Source organism: Rhipicephalus microplus, chromosome 3 (genome assembly GCF_043290135.1).
Source record: "Rhipicephalus microplus isolate Deutch F79 chromosome 3, USDA_Rmic, whole genome shotgun sequence".
NCBI lineage: Eukaryota > Metazoa > Arthropoda > Arachnida > Ixodida > Ixodidae > Rhipicephalus > Rhipicephalus microplus.
The window spans coordinates 163,049,186-163,067,611 of NC_134702.1; the positions used below are offsets into that span (position 1 = coordinate 163,049,186).

At 45.8% G+C, this 18,426-nt stretch overlaps 1 protein-coding gene across 6 annotated transcripts in view; it reads left to right on the top strand.

Annotated features, from left to right (window-relative positions):
* Positions 1–10,676: 10,676 nt before the first annotated feature.
* Positions 10,677–18,426, top strand: part of LOC142761614 (monocarboxylate transporter 14-like) — a 46,257-nt gene continuing 38,507 nt past the window's right edge. For 3 of the 6 annotated variants that reach the window (XM_075890413.1, XM_037421681.2, XM_075890415.1), the window contains exons 1-2: positions 10,677–10,908; positions 13,498–13,733. The gene's annotated coding sequence lies outside the window, so the exon portion shown is untranslated. The remainder of the gene's footprint in view (positions 10,909–13,497; positions 13,734–18,426) is intronic. The other 3 variants (XM_075890414.1, XM_075890416.1, XM_075890417.1) reach the window with 1 other exon arrangement.

The following is an 18,426-nucleotide window of genomic DNA, read 5'->3' on the forward strand; positions in this document are numbered from 1 at the left end:
TTGTTCATTGCACGCTCAGCACAGCCACTGAGCGCGCTTGCATATAAATTTCCAATCTATGAAAACAGCAATAGCCTATATTTCTTTCGTTTCTGCACCATAAATTTAGGTTAAAGTAATCGTTAGTAAAGAGCCATGGTTGGTTGAACACCAGAAAATGACTCTTATTAGTATTGTAAAGTGGGCGATCTGATACCAGATGAACGGAAAAACTAAGAAACATAAAGAAAAGGCATGTGCTTTCTTCGTCTTCTCGATTTTTTAGCTCGTGTATTCAGTTGACCTGTACGGCGGACATGAATAAAACCAGTAGCAATTGTAATGATAAGTGTTACGCTCGCATAGTGTTCCGACAGCATACAAGTGCGATAGGTGGCGTGAGGCAGTGCACAGACAGACTTCTGTTTCTGGCCAGCTGCTATATACAAAGTTGTCAGACTACTGTGTGCCGCTGCGTCACAGTTGTAGTGCGACGGGTGCTTAAAATTACAGGCGTGTTCGTTTGATGGTTATCATCATCATCAGCCTTACTACGTCCACTGTAGGACAAAGACCTCTCCGTGTTCCACCAGCTAACTCAGTCATGTGCTTGCTGCTGCCGCCTTATACACGCAAACCTCTTTATCTCATCTGCCGTCCTAACTTTCTGTCTCACCTTAACCTGCTTGCCTTCTCTAGGAATTCAGTCAGTTACCCCTAACGACCAGTGCTTATCCTGCCTACGCGCTACATGCCCGGCCCATGTCCATTTGCTCTTCTTGATTTCAACTATGATATCCTTAATCCAGGCTTGTTCTCATATCTACTATGCTTTCCTCTTGTTTCTTAAGGTGACACTTATCATTTTCTATTTTCATCGCGAGCGGCATCGTCCTCAATTTAAGCTGTACCCTCTTTGTAAGTATTCAGGATTCTTCTCCATAGGCAAGTACCGGCAGGATGCAGCTGCTCTATTGATTGATTGATATGTGGGATTTAACGTCCCAAAACCACCATATGATTATGAGAGACGCCGTAGTGGAGGGCTCCGGAAATTTCGGCCACCTGGGGTTCTTTAACGTGCACCCAAATCTGAGCACACGGGCCTACAACATTTCCGCCTCTATCGGAAATGCAGCCGCCACCGCCGGGGTTCGAACCCGCGACCTGCGGGTCAGCAGCCGAGTACCTTAGCCACTAGACCACCGCGGCAGACGCAGCTGCTCTATACCTTCCTCTTGAGTGATAGTGGCAACCTACCAGTCATGATTTGAGAGTGCTTGCTAATTGTGCTCCACCACATTCTTATTTTTTTAGTTACTTCAACCTCGTGGTTTGGCTCCGTGGGTATTACCTGTCCTAAGTATACGCAGTTTTATACAACTTTAAGTGAACTATTACCTATCTCGAAGCGCTGTTCTCTTCCTAGGATATTGTACATTACTTTCATTTTCTGCAGAGCACATTTAAAACCTACATTTCTGCTCTTCTTATCTAACTCAGTAATCAAAATTGCAATTCGTCGCCAGAGTTACTGAGCAATGTAATACCATCGGCGAAGCGTAGGTTACAAAGGTACTTCCCATCAAATCTTATTCCTAACTTTTCACATTTTAAGCATGATAGTGTTTCACCTTATAATAACTGGAATATCTGGGGTTTACCGTCCTCAAACCACGACGCTGCGGTCTGTGGTATGCATGTACTGTCGTATTTAAGAATTGCGCGCGTCTCTACAAAAGTAGTTTTGAGATAGAATGCCCTATTTCAGCTGAAAAGACCGTGGTTTGAATCGCAGCTCTAGACGATAGATTCTGATTCTTGGTATCAATTGTTACAGCGGTATTGCTTTGCCTTTGTTTTGTTTTAATCTAGCTTTGATTGTGAGGTATTGCTAAAATAAAGTAACGCTTAATGTCAGATTTGAAAGTGAGCGCATTTATGGTGACCTGAAGTAATGGTTTCTATTATTTACTTTTACTAAGGTAGGTTATGACTAGAATGTTGATTTTGGTCATTATTTATTACTTCAGGTATTTGTTCGCCAATTCAGTTCTACGAAGTACTGAATTTTCATCCACAATGTCACTGTCACACCTGTCCCGTTAATTAGGGAGGCGATCGCCGGGCTAACTCCAAGAGCCGAAGTATCGGCCCCCCGAACCGCACCACGAAAGCGTGGACAATTTAGAAGTGGTCCTTATTGGTGCGCCAGCGGACGCCGGCTGTGGCCCAAAGAACAAGTCAGAGCCGAGAGTTGATAAACCAACAAAATTATATTCTCATTAACGGCAGATCAAAAACAATACACACGTATGCACACTCCACAATAGTTACATACAATACGTCACCAAACAGACAATGTACTACACAGTACAATCAACCACACTTGAAACAACGGACACAGACAACAATACGCACTACAATGCAGTCGCATGCATTGAACAACCAAGACACTTAAAGACTAAAGAGATATAAAACCTATTCAATGCAGTCGCATGCATTGAACAATGCAGTCGCATGCATTGAACAACCAAGACACTTAAAGACTAAAGAGATATAAAACCTATTCAGTCCAAAGTCCTTGGAACAAAAGTCTGAATGATACTCTTCCGAGAATCACTCACTCAAAGTCCAGCGTTGTTGTCGTTCCGTAGTTCTCGAAGTTTCTCTTCCAGGAAACCTCGCGTCCTCAAATGGCCACTCTTCAAACTTCAACTTCTTCGCCGGAAATCCGTCGGCTTCACACACGCAGCTGTTGCCCGCGTCTTCGCTCGATAGCGGTAAACCCACGCTCTTGCCTGTAGCTCGAGCCGTCCCTACGGACCAAAAACTTCGCCGACTACACGGCGGACTCTCTACGCACTCTGGCGCTCACTTCCGTCTCCTCCTGTTCTGTCACTACGGGCAGAACCTTCGCCGACTCCACGGCGGAATCCCTACGCGCTCCGGCGCTAACCTTCCGTCTTCTCCTGATTTCTCGTCTCGGCTGCTCGGTTAAATACCTTGCGCGCGACTTTCCAGATCTTTCTCGTCATTTCGTCGGCGCGATACGCAGCGAAGGCTGGGGAGAGGCGAGACGGTTTGTCTGCCCTCCGCGTCGGATGACTCAGCTCGGTCTGACCCCGCCCCGTTCGTTCGAGAAAAATCGCGGTCTTGCTGGGCCGCCGATGTGGGGTGAGGAGGATCGTCTGCGAAGCCGTGCTTCTGCGGGGAGAGCGCGCGCCCGGGAGCCCTGGATGTTTGCTTTCTTTTTTTTTTTTCCTTTTTACCTCGCGGCGTTTCTGCCGCCCGTTGTCGCAAGTATTTGGCGGCGCGCTCTTGTTTAGCGCTCGTTCTGTGACACTGCCCCCCACTTTAAGAATATTATCTCATAATATTCAAAAACCACACAGACGAGCGCGAACAGTCACCACACATTCTCACAGACTGTAACACAATCCGTCGCTCATGACACTTCACATTCATTATATATCACTCAATACAAACGTACATTGTAGTTCAATTCCACAACACATGAAATATAACCACAAATATATGCCTACAACACTTCATCACACATTCTAAACAATACAAACGTACAAAGTTCTGTCTATCCAACAATTATACAACACTATACATCACACCATCGCACAGAACACTGACTCACTCGACATACACTTGAGACACAGGATAACAAGAACATTAACTCAACATATGTCACTCAGCCCTGCCGGACACATTCTGATTCCACCTCAGCACCTATCTTGAGTACTTCGAACAGCGCTTGCGCCCCTTTTTGCGGTGCTCGCTCGATCTATTCTTGTGTTTCCACGTTCTTTTTCGGCGAGCCCTTTCCCACGACGATATCTGAGGCGTCGTCTCAGCCATCGTTGTCTCTTCCGACACCGTTAACGCGTCATTATATTCGACGGGTCCCGTCTGTTTATTTACCCGCTTGATCATGCCTCTACATTTTGCCCGGCTGGCCAACTCCGTCTCCTTTACACTGTCAGTCGGTTGAGGTCGTGCCGACGTACGTCCGGTTGCTCGGCCCGTGAACTGATTCGACACGATCGTCTTCTCCTTCGCTGTCTCTTGCGCCGCAGCTTCACCTTGGGCTATAGTGAGTTCCGTCACGGGATGTTCCTCCACTGTATCTCGCGGCCGCTGTGTTGGCGAGGGCTCTATCTTCGGGTCTTCTCCCAAACATTCTGGATCACTTGGCCCTCGCGCCCCGTCGACGTTTCCGATGACAAGGTCATACAGGGGGGTCGTCATGCATAACGCAGTAACCTTCCCGCTGAAGTACGGGGTTTCAACCTCAATTTCTGCTTCGGGAAGCATACGGACCGTACGGTCAATTAGGCAAACCGGTTTCGTTCTGCCTGTCAACTCTCTTTCCCGTACCAAATTTCTCCTCACGATAACCGTGGAGCTACCGGTGTCTCTTAGAACCGTAATCTTCTTGCCTGCAATCTTTCCAGGAAGCGTTGGCATTCCCTTCGTAACACCGGTTGGCTGTTTTGACATTACAGCCCCCACAATAGGAATTTTCTCCCCATTCTTCAACTCTACGAATCCATCAGTGACGGCATTATTATCAGATTTCGGTGCTGCTTGCACACAGGATACCTGGTGAGTTTGACTCACTCCGTTCCGACATGCATCTGCTTTGTGCCCAGTCTGACCACACTTGAAACATTTTACTGCCGTAGGGCTCGTAAAGATCGTTCGACAATTTTTCGCGCGATGACCTACTCGGTTGCACAGAAAACATCGCTGCATGCTCTCTGGTGCACGCTTCCTTTCTTCGGGAACCAATTTCTTCGAATCATCGGGACACTCCTTCTTGACCTTGGCCAAATTAGTTCCACCTTGCGCTTCCAAGAATTGATCAGCCAATTCAAGCATTCCTTCAAATGACTCCGCCTTCCTCTCTTTCAAATACAGCGACAGGCTTGGGTGGCAACTAGTAAGAAATTGTTCTTTAATTAGCAGCTCTCTAAGTTCATCGTACTCCTGTGCTGTCCCTGAAAGTTCAATCCATCTGTCGAAATAATGGCAAAGTCGGGCGGCATACTGCGTAGCTGTCTCACCATCAGCTGGCTTTCCTGTCCGAAATCTGTCCCGGAATCCTTCCACGGTAAATCTAAATCGCTTCAGCAAAGCAGCTTTCACCTTTGCATAGTTGGCTGCATCGGTCGGCGTCAGCCTACCGTACACACTGAGCGCTTCACCACTCAAGCAGGTACTTAAAGCAGTTGCCCATTGATGTTCCGGCCAATTCTGGCTCTTCGCAATCGTCTCAAATCTGTGGAGGTACGCGTCTAGGTCGTCCTTCCTTTCATCAAACGCTACGAGCAGCTTGCTTGGGTTCAAGCGGAAGCCGTGATCTTCCCGTTCGCTGCTTTCAACTCTAGCTTGGACGGGAGTTTCGCTTCGCTGTTGCAAACGGAGCCGCTCGAGTTCAATTTCGTGCTGCCGCTGCCGTTCCCTTTCAGCCATCTCCGCTTCTCTTTCTTCTTTCAGCTGGCGCTCCCTCGCTTCTCTTTCTTCTCTCGCCCTTTCGGCTGCCAACTTCTCTCTCTCCAGCTCCAACTTCAATTGCTGCTCTCTTTCTTCCCTCAGCTGTCGCTCTTTTGCCTCTCTTTCTTCTTTCAGCTGTCGCTCCTTTGCTTCTCTTTCTTCTCTCGCCCTTTCAGCGGCCAGCCTTTCTCTCTCCAACTCAGCTTCTTTTTCCGCTTTGGCTCTTTCGACCGCCAACCTCTCTTTTTCCAGCTCGGCTGCTTTTTCTTCTTTGGCTCTCTCTTTTTTTCTTTTTCCTTCTGGGTGACCCACTTCCGTAGTTCGGCGCCAGAAAGACCCATCTTTTCACCAAGAGCAACTAACTTTTCGAGATCCATTGTGTCTCGCAACTCGCAACTAAAACCTTGCCGCGTGCAAAAAGTATCTGCCCAAATCAGTCTATCGGAACACTCCCCTGCACTCGTTAACGAGAACACTGAACAACACACAAAATCGTTCCGATAGCACTATCAACAACTCGAGGCTCTTTCTCACTACTTTGGACACACTGATCACCAAAAGGTCCTGTCGCGGACGCCAGATTAATTGTCACACCTGTCCCGTTAATTAGGGAGGCGATCCCCGGGCTAACTCCAAGAGCCGAAGTATCGGCCCCCCGAACCGCACCACGAAAGCGTGGACAATTTAGAAGTGGTCCTTATTGGTGCGCCAGCGGACGCCGGCTGTGGCCCAAAGAACAAGTCAGAGCCGAGAGTTGATAAACCAACAAAATTATATTCTCATTAACGGCAGATCAAAAACAATACACACCTATGCACACTCCACAATAGTTACATACAATACGTCACCAAACAGACAATGTACTACACAGTACAATCAACCACACTTGAAACAACGGACACAGACAACAATACGCACTACAATGCAGTCGCATGCATTGAACAACCAAGACACTTAAAGACTAAAGAGATATAAAACCTATTCAGTCCAAAGTCCTTGGAACAAAAGTCTGAATGATACTCTTCCGAGAATCACTCACTCAAAGTCCAGCGTTGTTGTCGTTCCGTAGTTCTCGAAGTTTCTCTTCCAGGAAACCTCGCGTCCTCAAATGGCCACTCTTCAAACTTCAACTTCTTCGCCGGAAATCCGTCGGCTTCACAGACGCAGCTGTTGCCCGCGTCTTCGCTCGATAGCGGTAAACCCACGCTCTTGCCTGTAGCTCGAGCCGTCCCTACGGACCAAAAACTTCGCCGACTACACGGCGGACTCTCTACGCACTCTGGCGCTCACTTCCGTCTCCTCCTGTTCTGTCACTACGGGCAGAACCTTCGCCGACTCCACGGCGGAATCCCTACGCGCTCCGGCGCTAACCTTCCGTCTTCTCCTGATTTCTCGTCTCGGCTGCTCGGTTAAATACCTTGCGCGCGACTTTCCAGATCTTTCTCGTCATTTCGTCGGCGCGATACGCAGCGAAGGCTGGGGAGAGGCGAGACGGTTTGTCTGCCCTCCGCGTCGGATGACTCAGCTCGGTCTGACCCCGCCCCGTTCGTTCGAGAAAAATCGCGGTCTTGCTGGGCCGCCGATGTGGGGTGAGGAGGATCGTCTGCGAAGCCGTGCTTCTGCGGGGAGAGCGCGCGCCCGGGAGCCCTGGATGTTTGCTTTCTTTTTTTTTCCTTTTTACCTCGCGGCGTTTCTGCCGCCCGTTGTCGCAAGTATTTGGCGGCGCGCTCTTGTTTAGCGCTCGTTCTGTGACAGTCACCACGCTCACCTGCTTACGTACACCTTGTGATCGCTTTATCGAAGTTTCCAATCAAATAGCTTTTTTATTTAGTGTCGGGGGAACTCTGAAAGTGCAGACAGAACATCGTTGCCCTTGCAGTATTAAGACTTTAGCGATTTCCCACCAACCGATGGCCGTGTAGAGTTAGTTTTAAGGGCGAAGCTCTTTAGTGTGAAGGTAGTTTCCTCCTTTGTAGCAGCAGCAGCAGCAGCAGCAGCAGTAGTAGTAGTAGTAGTAGTAGTAGTAGTAGTAGTAGTAGTAGTAGTAGTAGTAGTATGTAGCTACTTCTAGTTTATTTATTGCTTAGTAGATGGCGGGGCGTGTATATGCCCTTGGCAATAATATCATAGTTGGCATCAGTGGTTTTCGTACAGTTGACGATTGCATATAGTTGACGGACGTACGTATGGATGGATGGATGGATGGATGGATGGATGGACGGACGGACGGACGGACGGGCAGACAGACAGACAGACAGACAGACAGACAGACAGACAGACAGACAGACAGACAGACAGATGGATGGACGGACGGACAGGCCGACAGACAGAAAGACAGACGGATGGACAGACCAGAAAGTCAGACGGACGCTTCGCCCCACTCATCACCATTCACCTCGTAGATATGCTGTGATTTTTCATTTTCAAGCAGGCTAGCGGTAGGCGAACGCGAGCGTATTGTGTCATAATGAGTAGTAGACGCATGTCGAATCTCACGATCGCTTGAGTCTTGGAGACCAGGCTTCATGTTTTTACTGCATCCCATGCAGTGGCACTGAAGATACGTACGCTTCCTGTATATTTTATTCTGGTTTACTTCACATTGTGCGGCTTTTTTTTTTTGTAGCAATAAGTAACAAATTAGGCTAGATTTAGAAAATAAATGTAAACTGCTACAGGTTTACAGGATAACGTTAGGATTAAAAAGAAAGCATCTACAGCTGTGATTTGAACCCGGGCCATTTTGGGGGGAAGCGGGTATTTTAAGTGTGAATACACTTTATAAGCGACCCCAAACCACCACCGCCGTCGGCGGCGTCCGCAGTCTTTTCTCTATCTTTAAAAGACAGAGGACTTGGCAGCCGCAGCGCGACGCTCTACCGAATAAGCCACGGACGCGACGCTGATGTCGGTGTCAGTAGCGCGCCTTATACCCCCTCCCCCTTCGCTCGCTCCTCCGCTCTCCTCGCTCGCTGCAGCTGCGCGCGCACCCCTCTCTCTCGCGCGCCCGCCTTCTCTCTCAGTCTCCCGTCGAGAGCGGGTCGTGCGATGGATGTCCCGGAGGCAACGCTACCATCTGGATATAAGGCGCGTTTATTGACACCAATATATATATATATATATATATATATATATATATATATATATATATATATATATATACTGGTTTTTCTTTTACCCCTGCACCACATTGTGGAAGCCGTGCACCGCTCTTAAAACTATGACACAATCCTGACCGACAAGAGCGCCAAATGCGGATTGAGCCAGTTTGTGCTGCACTTTTCGAAGCTCGTTCCGGGTAATCCTCTGTTCTAGTACATTCTAGTGGAAGCTTGAAAAACGGCTTTGCACGTCTACACATTGAGTTGATCAGAAAATCAAAAGTATCCTTACTTGTGTTCGTACTGTTATTGTGAACTGATCCTATCGGCATTTTCGGAGATGTGTTTGCCTTCCATACGCAAAGAGCGTGGGCCGCACTAACTCTAATATGGCGTGACGGTGTGAACATGTCTCGAACGCCCATAAACTGATCATACAGCTGTGATCATACAGCTGTAAAATAGAACTCCCGGGATTTACTTGCCATACCCACGTGTGGTTACGGGGCGTGCTGTAATAGATGACTGCACAATAATTGAACCCATACTTATGAAAGAGTTCAAAACATTCTTTAACGCTTTTTGCTCTGGTACCGTCAATTGACGACACCACACGAAATTTCCGCTAGCACCTTGAAAACAATACCAAAGCTGCCTACACTTGGAGGAGTACTTTTCCAACGATCGCCACTGTGATCGCCACCACCGTTGTGTCATTTTCACGATCTATGGAGACGTGAAGAAGAAGCTTGAACAAACTCATGAGTCATGACATTTAAAACTACGAAATCCTAGCCGATCCCCCATAGTAGGTATGTGCCATATTCTGTAAAGGTCCAAGAAACAAACAAACAAACTATTGACTAACTCTATCGGTAGACAAGAAAAAGTGCTGGAACAAAACATCCATGACGACGCCTCCTTGAAGCTCCTGCATGCAACTTGTGACGTTGCTAGACTTAACAGCGTCTTTTAGGTTCGGCACAGTTCCTTATCGGCAGAAATTTATTTGATCACCTACCTAAGAAACCAGAGACTTAATATGGCGGGCAGCGTGGCCAACAATAGAGTTAACAGAACGTAGTTAATAGTGTATCAGTCTAAACATACTCAGCGTTGAATAGCAGTGTTCCGTTACTGGGCAATTTCCTTTAGGAAGCCAAGGATTTATTTTATTACAATTAGTTCGTCTCCGTGGATATGCAGCTGATGGGGTCAGGATCTGAATTTGTCACCATCAAACTTAGTACCCCAATACCTGTTCCGCAAAGGTAGCACAAACAATTTGCCGGATTCTTATTTTAGTAGTTATAGAATATAAACCTCTAAGGCATTCACCAGAATGCAAGATACATGAACAGATGAAAAAGGCGCAGTATCTATTTAGTTTTCAATGACCAAATGGAGTTTTCTTTGCAGGGGCGCTGAAAAAGTTCAGGGTGGTTGCGTTGTGTATGGCACATAAAATGCGGCCATTCCAAATATTTTAGTCCACCTAGGTGGGCTAGGGTGCTCGGCTGCTGAACCGAAAATCGTGGACTCCATCCCAGCTGTGGCGTCTAATACCGCCTACATTAGAATTATACAGCAATGAACTCATGAGTCTTTACATTGGCCCAACCATTGTTCTGGATTTAGGCTTTCCGTCATCAAGCCTTCCAATAGTGTGCCCATAATTTTAGTCGTTCATAACGTCGATGGACATTGATAACGGCCATTTTTTTCAAATTAACTCCCATACATCATTCATTGGTCATCCTCTCCCCTCGAAAAATTGCTGAGCGGCTACTGACTCTGATACCAGCTTTTCTGCATATCTACAAATGTATGCTTTCAGTAATGCTTCATCTTGCATGCAGCGTTTATTGACGTGCAACAACACAAAGAACACAATCAAATGTATAATTATGCAAGCTTCGTGCATTCGACGAGCTTCCGGACGCCTCGCGCGCATACAGGCCGTGCACTTCCCGACATATACCTTGCTTTTTTTTTAATTGGTGAGGGAACAATGGCACAGATGTTCTGAACAAGGCGGCTCTTGGGGGCGATTTCTGACGTTAGTCATACAACGCAGTGGTCCACAGCTGTCGGTGTCACTAGGTCGCTACAGCCCCAGCGGCGCGAAGACGAGCTACGGCCGTGTTTGTAGTGACTCGCGCGAGGACCGAAGGTATGCCGCGGCTATCGTACTGACCGCCTTTCAAGCTATGATAGCGTTCTGACCGCTTGACCCGAAAGCAATGGAAGGACGGCGGTGCTTTTCTACTCGCCACCGATGCTGCTAGTGGCCAACGGATAGAGGGAGAAAGTGAGCTGCGTAAGTACATCGATTGATGCTTTTCTAACACACCGCGAGCGCTGTAGCGAACGTATTGCAATGAAAGCTGTATAGCGAATCGCGTGAAACCCCTTATCTTGCTGAACGTTGTTTGCCTTGTTCCGTGTAAATTCCGTGTAAATTTCTCTTCCGTGTAAATTTCACGCGTGCCTTCATTTCAGCGGCTAAAAGCGTTGACAGCCTGATGAATTACCTCAACACCTGCAACATACCAAATTATTCGTCGTCGAAAAAATGCACAGTATTTAAATCAGCATTACTACCTCACGTTGATTGTATTTCTAGCCGATTTATGACATTGGAGTTACTAAATGATTAGATCCTGTTACCATTGGCCTGAACAGCAGCAAAAATCCTAATGGGAATCAGTGAACATGAAGACTTGTATGTATATTGTTGCACTTTTCAGTGATGAATGTGTATGGAGAGCTCTGGTTAGAATTTACGTATATTAGAACACATGAAAGCTGTTATGTCTGTGTCTCTGCCACAAAAAGCAAAAAACAAACAAACAACAACGTTTTCTGGCACCAGGCATCAGACGTGCTATATTGCAATGTTTAGAATAAGGGCCGATTCTGAAGATAATTTTTGTGACCTTTTTATCCTATAAAGTGTATGAACACTAATCATCATAGGCTTAGCGGAAACATAGACTTACTATATTCATTAACTCTATATGAAGTGTATTGTTCTTATTCTGTAGGGAGTGTATTGAAGAAAACGATAGGGCATCATAAGTTCAATGCCTGTTTATGATCGACAGGATATGGTCAAACCAGGTGTAAAGCTTTCCGTTAAGAATAAATTTATATTAATGGAAACTTGCTGGTATATGAGTCAATTTATACAGAAAACTAACTAACTGACTGCTTCTGCTGTACCCGGCATGGTGCAATTGTCGTATACGAATACGCAGAATTGAAGTTTTTTTTTCCGTAATACCAAACGCCTTGGCTTCTACGGTGGCAGAGTGTACGACTTACATATTTATTGAATGTCATGTTGATTCGGCATTGAGGTACTCATGCCATAAAATTGTCGGGTGGACAATACTTGCATTATTGCAGCACTCACACTTGTGCTTGCATGACATATCTATTTCACCTATTATAATCCTCTCCAACATAAAAAATATAGTCCCCAACCTATGAATAAATAAAGTGGAATGACAAACTAATAGCCTGGTATTTCAGGCAACGTTGCATTCCACTCATACCGACAGTGACTGAGTTCTGGGGTAGTGTACTTCCTATATATATGACACGACCACAACACAGTCCAATAGATAGTTTACATAGAGTACAGCTTCGATCGTCCTCACTTAGACCTATTTCATGTTTGCATACAGAGCTAGGCGCCCTCGACTTATATAATGAGATGCTTGTAACGACTTCACGATGTGTATGCTCCGGCCAGCCTGAAGCTCGTCGCCGCTCTCAATGATCCCGTGAAAACAGGCAGAGCAGCGGCAAAGCTGCCACCGAGCACAACGTGTTGGGGAGCCTCGCGCTTGCGTTGTAGGCTTGTTTAGAAAAAGTGGGTATCGATTTAGAGTACTATAGGTACTCTACTATGGAGGCGCTTGGCTCGTTGGCAGCTTTGCAGCAGATGTGCCAGTTGCCTCGCGATCACAGAGGGTCGTGGTGAGCTTCAGGCTGGGTGGAGCATATGCACCGTGACTCAAAGCACTCATTATTCGTGGGGCTTATCGACACGATCATTTTGTTCGCGAACTCTATTACCTTGCGAAAAAATAAATAATTGAAAAAAGCACACAATGAGATGGCCACAGCCGTAGGTACTGGAGCCATTAACAATATATTTTACCTTGTTTTTGTTTGCGTTTCTTGAAAACGAGAACACTGATAGTAAATGAGTGAGTATATGGCGACAATCCAGGGCGCTTAAAATAAAAACAACTGATGAAGGAGGTAGAACGTTGCGTACATGAACAACAACCACAAAAGCAAATAAACAAAAAGTAACATGCATAAAGGCTTGAATACCCTAAACTGTTTCATATGCTTGCTATCGCTTTACAGCATGTGTCCTTATAAAACTTCTTTTCGTTAGAATTTTTTGCGGAAGACATTTCCTTCATTAGAAAAGTGAAAACGAAATAATAATTCCACAACCTGGAAGTTTACTCAGATGATGGGTGAAGCCCAGCTACAAAAAAAAAATTCAATAATTCAGAAAAATAGAGTATGTTTATAGCTACGGGAGTGGCTGATAAGCCATATCTAAAAAAAGGTGTACAGAGGTCTCAACAACTAAGTTGTTATGATCACAAAGTTACAACAGTAATTTCGGTAAGGCGCATAGTGCGAATATCTCTGACCTATTTTGATTATGATAAAATATTTCCCCTTTCTTGCATTTTTGGCGATATTTGTAGCAATACTCAAGCGCCAAAACTGAGCTTTATTGAAAACGTCTGTTATTTTTTTTCGCCACTTCGCTCGCAGCCGTTTTCGAGACTTGAAGCGTTTACTATCAAGAACACGATCCATCGCTAAGCATACGGAGAAGGAAATACAAAGGAAATAATTATACAACTTGCAGGTGGCGGCCAAATGCTACGACCTCGCCGCTATCACAACGGCCTAGCCACAAACAAACGGTTTCCTGTTGCACGCTCTCTGGCGAAGGCAAGATATTGCGATGACGCTTTTCCAGGGACATTCGTTCACGAGCAAGAAGAGTGCTGTGTTTCTGTAGCAAACAAAACGTGGGTTTCCAGTGAACATGAAAAGCGATTATGCACCCAAGATCGCCTGTGAGGCCTGATTGGAAACTGAGTGAGTTTATAAATCTTGGGTTGTTGGCGATATGAAAATTGTTTGTTCAAGCTTTTGCATTGCTTATTCGTGGAACCTGTCGTGTAGCGTTCGCTTGAACTTTGTGGCAAACGATAGAAACCGGGAAATTTCGAAGGTATTGTTTTTTTTTTTGCGGCGTTATTGCGCTGACAACAGCGACACTAGGCTTTAGGTCACAGTGAGAATTCTTCAATACAGCTGCACACTGTCGTACTTCTCCAAAGCCACTTTAACTCCAGACATATAGAACCGCGCAGCCGGTGTGATTTGAGGGCCTCACACAATGTCCATAGCAACTATGGGTCGCTGTAACCTTTTACGGCATGACACCACAGCTGATACTTAGCAACGCAACGTTGTAATGTGTCGAGTGACAGCATCGGTAAAGATATCACAGCTTGGAGTGCTGTCGCGGCGGCAGTGAGACCTGTTATGCATCTAAACGCGTGCCTCATGAAAATGTTGAGGTTCAGACGCGCAGAATGTCAGAAGTCTTAGTAATATTTACTAAGCATCTACGAGATCTGATGCATGCATGTTGTCGTAGTTGTAAATGACACCCGACATAAACGCTCGCAAAACGCGCACTCTCTCACTCACACTCACTCATTCACACACACACACACACACACACACACACACACACACACACACACACACACACACACACACACACACACACACACACACACACACACGCACGCACACACACACGCACGAACGCGCGCGCGCGCATGCGCAACGTATCTATAGTAATGCAGTGACTGTGCAGTGTGGCCACTTTCCTCTGCTAGAACGGTGCTCTGCTGTAGTCGAGACGCGTTTTTCAGAATGTCTCACAGATGGCACACAAACACACGCAAACACACAGGCGCGCGCGAACGGTACATACAGGTTTTTGATCTAAAGCAAGAGTCGCATGGTCTCCAAAATACATGCTGCGCCATCACCATCTCGCAGGTGATGAAGAGTTTCGCAATGCCTCATAGATGTCAGCACCATATCTAGTGTTCGCTGTTTGCTTCATATCGTTCTCGCCCTACGAAACCCAAGGTCTACCTTTGTTCAAACAGATTCAAAAGCAGCCTACCGAAATTTTTGCAAAGGCTACATTGGCCCCATTGCGCATTGACTTCTTACACAACTCTCGTCCTCACGCTCAGAGGGTGAATGGAAACAGCTAATATGTATACCTGGTCACTGCGGAGTTAGAGGCAATGCGCTCGCCCATACCTCAGCCCGAGAATTACTCTTCCGGACCTCCGACCCCAGCATATCGCACCCACCCTCGGCTTTGCGTATGGACCCGCTCCTAACACGGACAGATATTCTAGAACATCAAGGACTCGAAAGACGGAAACTTCCGCCCCCGGGGCCAAAGCTCAGTAAAGAATCTCAGGTGGCGTGGCGTCACCGGCAGACCTTGTCTTACCCCAATCCATGCATACTGTCCCAGATAGATCCCGACACATACGCACCGCAGAGCAGGTTCTGCGTCACTAAAACAGCCACCCTGTATTACATGGTATAGGGATGCCCACACAATCCACCTCTACAACCCAAAGGACAGCACAACACTGTATGGTGGGAGGCAGCTCTGTCCAGCTCGGATCCGAAGACTCAAGAGGCCCTCAAGAGACGAGCGAGGACAGCGGCCCGTGCCATTGGGATACCGGGCTAAGGAGCCCACTCACCGACATTCCTTCCTCGGTCACAAATAAATGTTTTATTCTCTCTCTGTTTGCTTGGTCAAAACCTCTGGAAAGGCATGATATGTTTTCCGCTTGATGGACATGCTTCTTCATTTTTAGAGCTGTTTGAAAGTTACTGTAAGTTCTTAGCGGCGCTCGCTGCACTATCCTGGCCTTTTTCGACATAGTTTGATGGCCTCCCAAGTGCGCCTACAAATCACCGAATTGGCTTGTTTTGGTCGTGACAACTTCTTCTTGTTCTCTTTTACCTATTGACTGTGGCACATAACCATTATGAGAGACTGGCCAAGAATCAAGTGGTTTTAAAAATTATTGTTTAGATTTAGCATAATGGAGATATAATAGAAAGATTGCCGATAACCTAGGAAAGTGTGGTGCTTGATCTAACGCATACAATTGTTTAAATAAAGTAACATATTTATTCTTAGAATAGAGCAATATTATATTTCATACGTATATAATTTGGTGGACACGTTAAAATAATGAAACAGTATAATTACTCAGCCTTTCGCTACGTCACATTTATGTAGCGTTTTTTTTTTTCGGAGCAGCTGCAAGTAACGTCGTGGCTTTGTGGTGGGACACCTGCTTTCCACGTGAACGGCTCGGGTTTAATCATCAATGAAACCGCAAATTTTATTCGTTATTTTATTTGCTTCTTACTTTGTTTTTCGCTCACGGACGTTTTCTTTTTTTTTTTTTGCTCACAACCAACGGCGCCAACGCCGACAGCGGAATTTCAGCGAAATGAGCTCTCTAACGCTATCGAGTTGACATTGCGACTTTTTTGTGGCGTATGTCACTGCTGATATTTTCGTTAAGAGCACGCCTACATACGCCGTTGCACACCTGGGGCCTTGCGCGCCTGCTTCGTTTTCTAATCTTTGAGCCTTGGAAGTAATTTTCACTTTCTAACGCAATAGCGTTCAAGAGCTCGTTCCGCAGATAATCCAGTCACCATTAGATTTGACATCGGCGTCGTTAGTTTTGAGCGCAAATCAGCATTTTGTTCGTGACTGAGTAATCAAGAAAGATTCAAATGAAAAGTAAATAAATAAATTCTGGTCGGATACAGGAATGAACCCAGGCCGTCTGCGGGGGAAGCTACTGTTCAACCATAGTCACAATATTTGTTAAAAATGCATGGGAAGAAAAAAACACTACGTGAATGGTATGATGTTAAGGGAGCCTTCCAATATACATCATATATTGCGTGGCCGAAGCGTAGCATCACGCCAGGCGTCAAGAAATTTGAATGGAGCAGCGAGTGGGTGTTTAAAACACCACCCATTGCAAACTGCTCACACACAATGAATTATTGTCAGCAGCAGAACGACCAACAAAGTACATTTGGGTGGCATCACAGTTTGGACTGACACGTCGTTTTCACAAGAACAGAAATTGTTTTTTTAATAATACAGATACTGAACCCTGGCACTGGCGTGCAATCAGTATTTTTTCAGAAAATTTCACTGTATCAAGTAAGATAGGAAGTCTAATTTTAGTATATAACAGCTTTGCCACTGCAACTTGTTCTAAATATGTTCACTTCTGTCCAAAGGGCAAGTAAACGTGGTATCTGATTTTTCTATAGTCTGATATTATATCTTATTTGATTTCTGTCACGTTTTATCCGTGTTAAGTCTAGTAGGAGGCTCACCTGCAAAAAGAATAATTATGGCCTAGTGGGCACTTAACAAGTGTGCATGCATGCAAGCCATTCAGTGATGCTGAATGCCACTGTCATCCAAGCAGTTGGCTGGGCCACCATCTTGTTAGGATAGCATAGTAGCCTAACATCCTTCTTGTCAGCGATGGCGTGTTCTCGATGCTATCTGCTTTGCCAGCTGCGTGAGAACTGGAATGGGACTTAAGGTGGTCGCTGCCAACTTAGCTGTCTATTTAGCTGTCTGTTTAGCCGTCTATGATCAGTATTTGAACACAATCCTGCATGTCTACGCGATGAATAGCTCGGAATGCGTGACGCCGTTGTTGAATATACTCAATGCAAGCATATATGCTATTATTTACGTTCCTATTTCCCCCTTTCTGTTCTTTTAGTGACATCCCTCTTTCTCAACCTCACTTTCATTTCCTGTCGCCTGGCTATAGGCTATTTTACGCTTGGTTTTTAGTGCCAGCGTATTGGGCTGGGAACCTCGGTGTCTAGTATATTTATCAAATAAACCTGTGCTACGGCTGACATATGCGCATGAAAATACTTGAGTTGCGACATTCACCTGTTCATGGCATTATTAATGGCACAGAGTTAAAGAGCTGTTTCGCAGAATTTCTGGCGTCGGCGTCGTTTGTTGTGAGCGCAAAAGCAGTATGGTCTAGGAGCAAAAAAAAAAAATCTAGAAACATGCAACCAAGATACCTCCTAAACTTTTGGTGGTTTTAAGATTTGAAACAAGAATTTTTGCGTAGCAGGAACCTGTCCTACCACAGAGCAATGACATTGTTCTTAATCGCTAAACAAAAATAAAAGACTGTAGATGAATGGTATGCTGTGGGGGGAGTCTGCTTAACCCATGTTATATTACGCGGCATAAATTTATATTCGCGCCACGCATCAAAGCCTTTCAATTTCACAACGAGTGGGCGTTTTACACGCTTACTTAGTGCTCAGAAAGAAAGCAGAGCATTCACAAAATGAGCAGCTGCCTATGTTTGAGTGTTGCCTTAGGACGGCTAAAGCGCCCTTCATGATTGTCAAAAGGAAAACTATTGTGCAGTGGGCACTTGGTAACTGTACTTGCAGTGCGAAGTTTAGGATAGTTTGAAGCGGCCATTTTGTCGCGTATATACATACGCATCTCCGAGGCAGGCTTGCTTCTTGCGCCAAGAACTGAAATGGGGCTAACAGTTGAGAAGGCGATGCGCAATGGGTCTGGTTATAAGTGGCCTTCTGCTCTTAAAGGTGAAGCTCAAGCGTTCACAAGGTTTTTAATTCACGT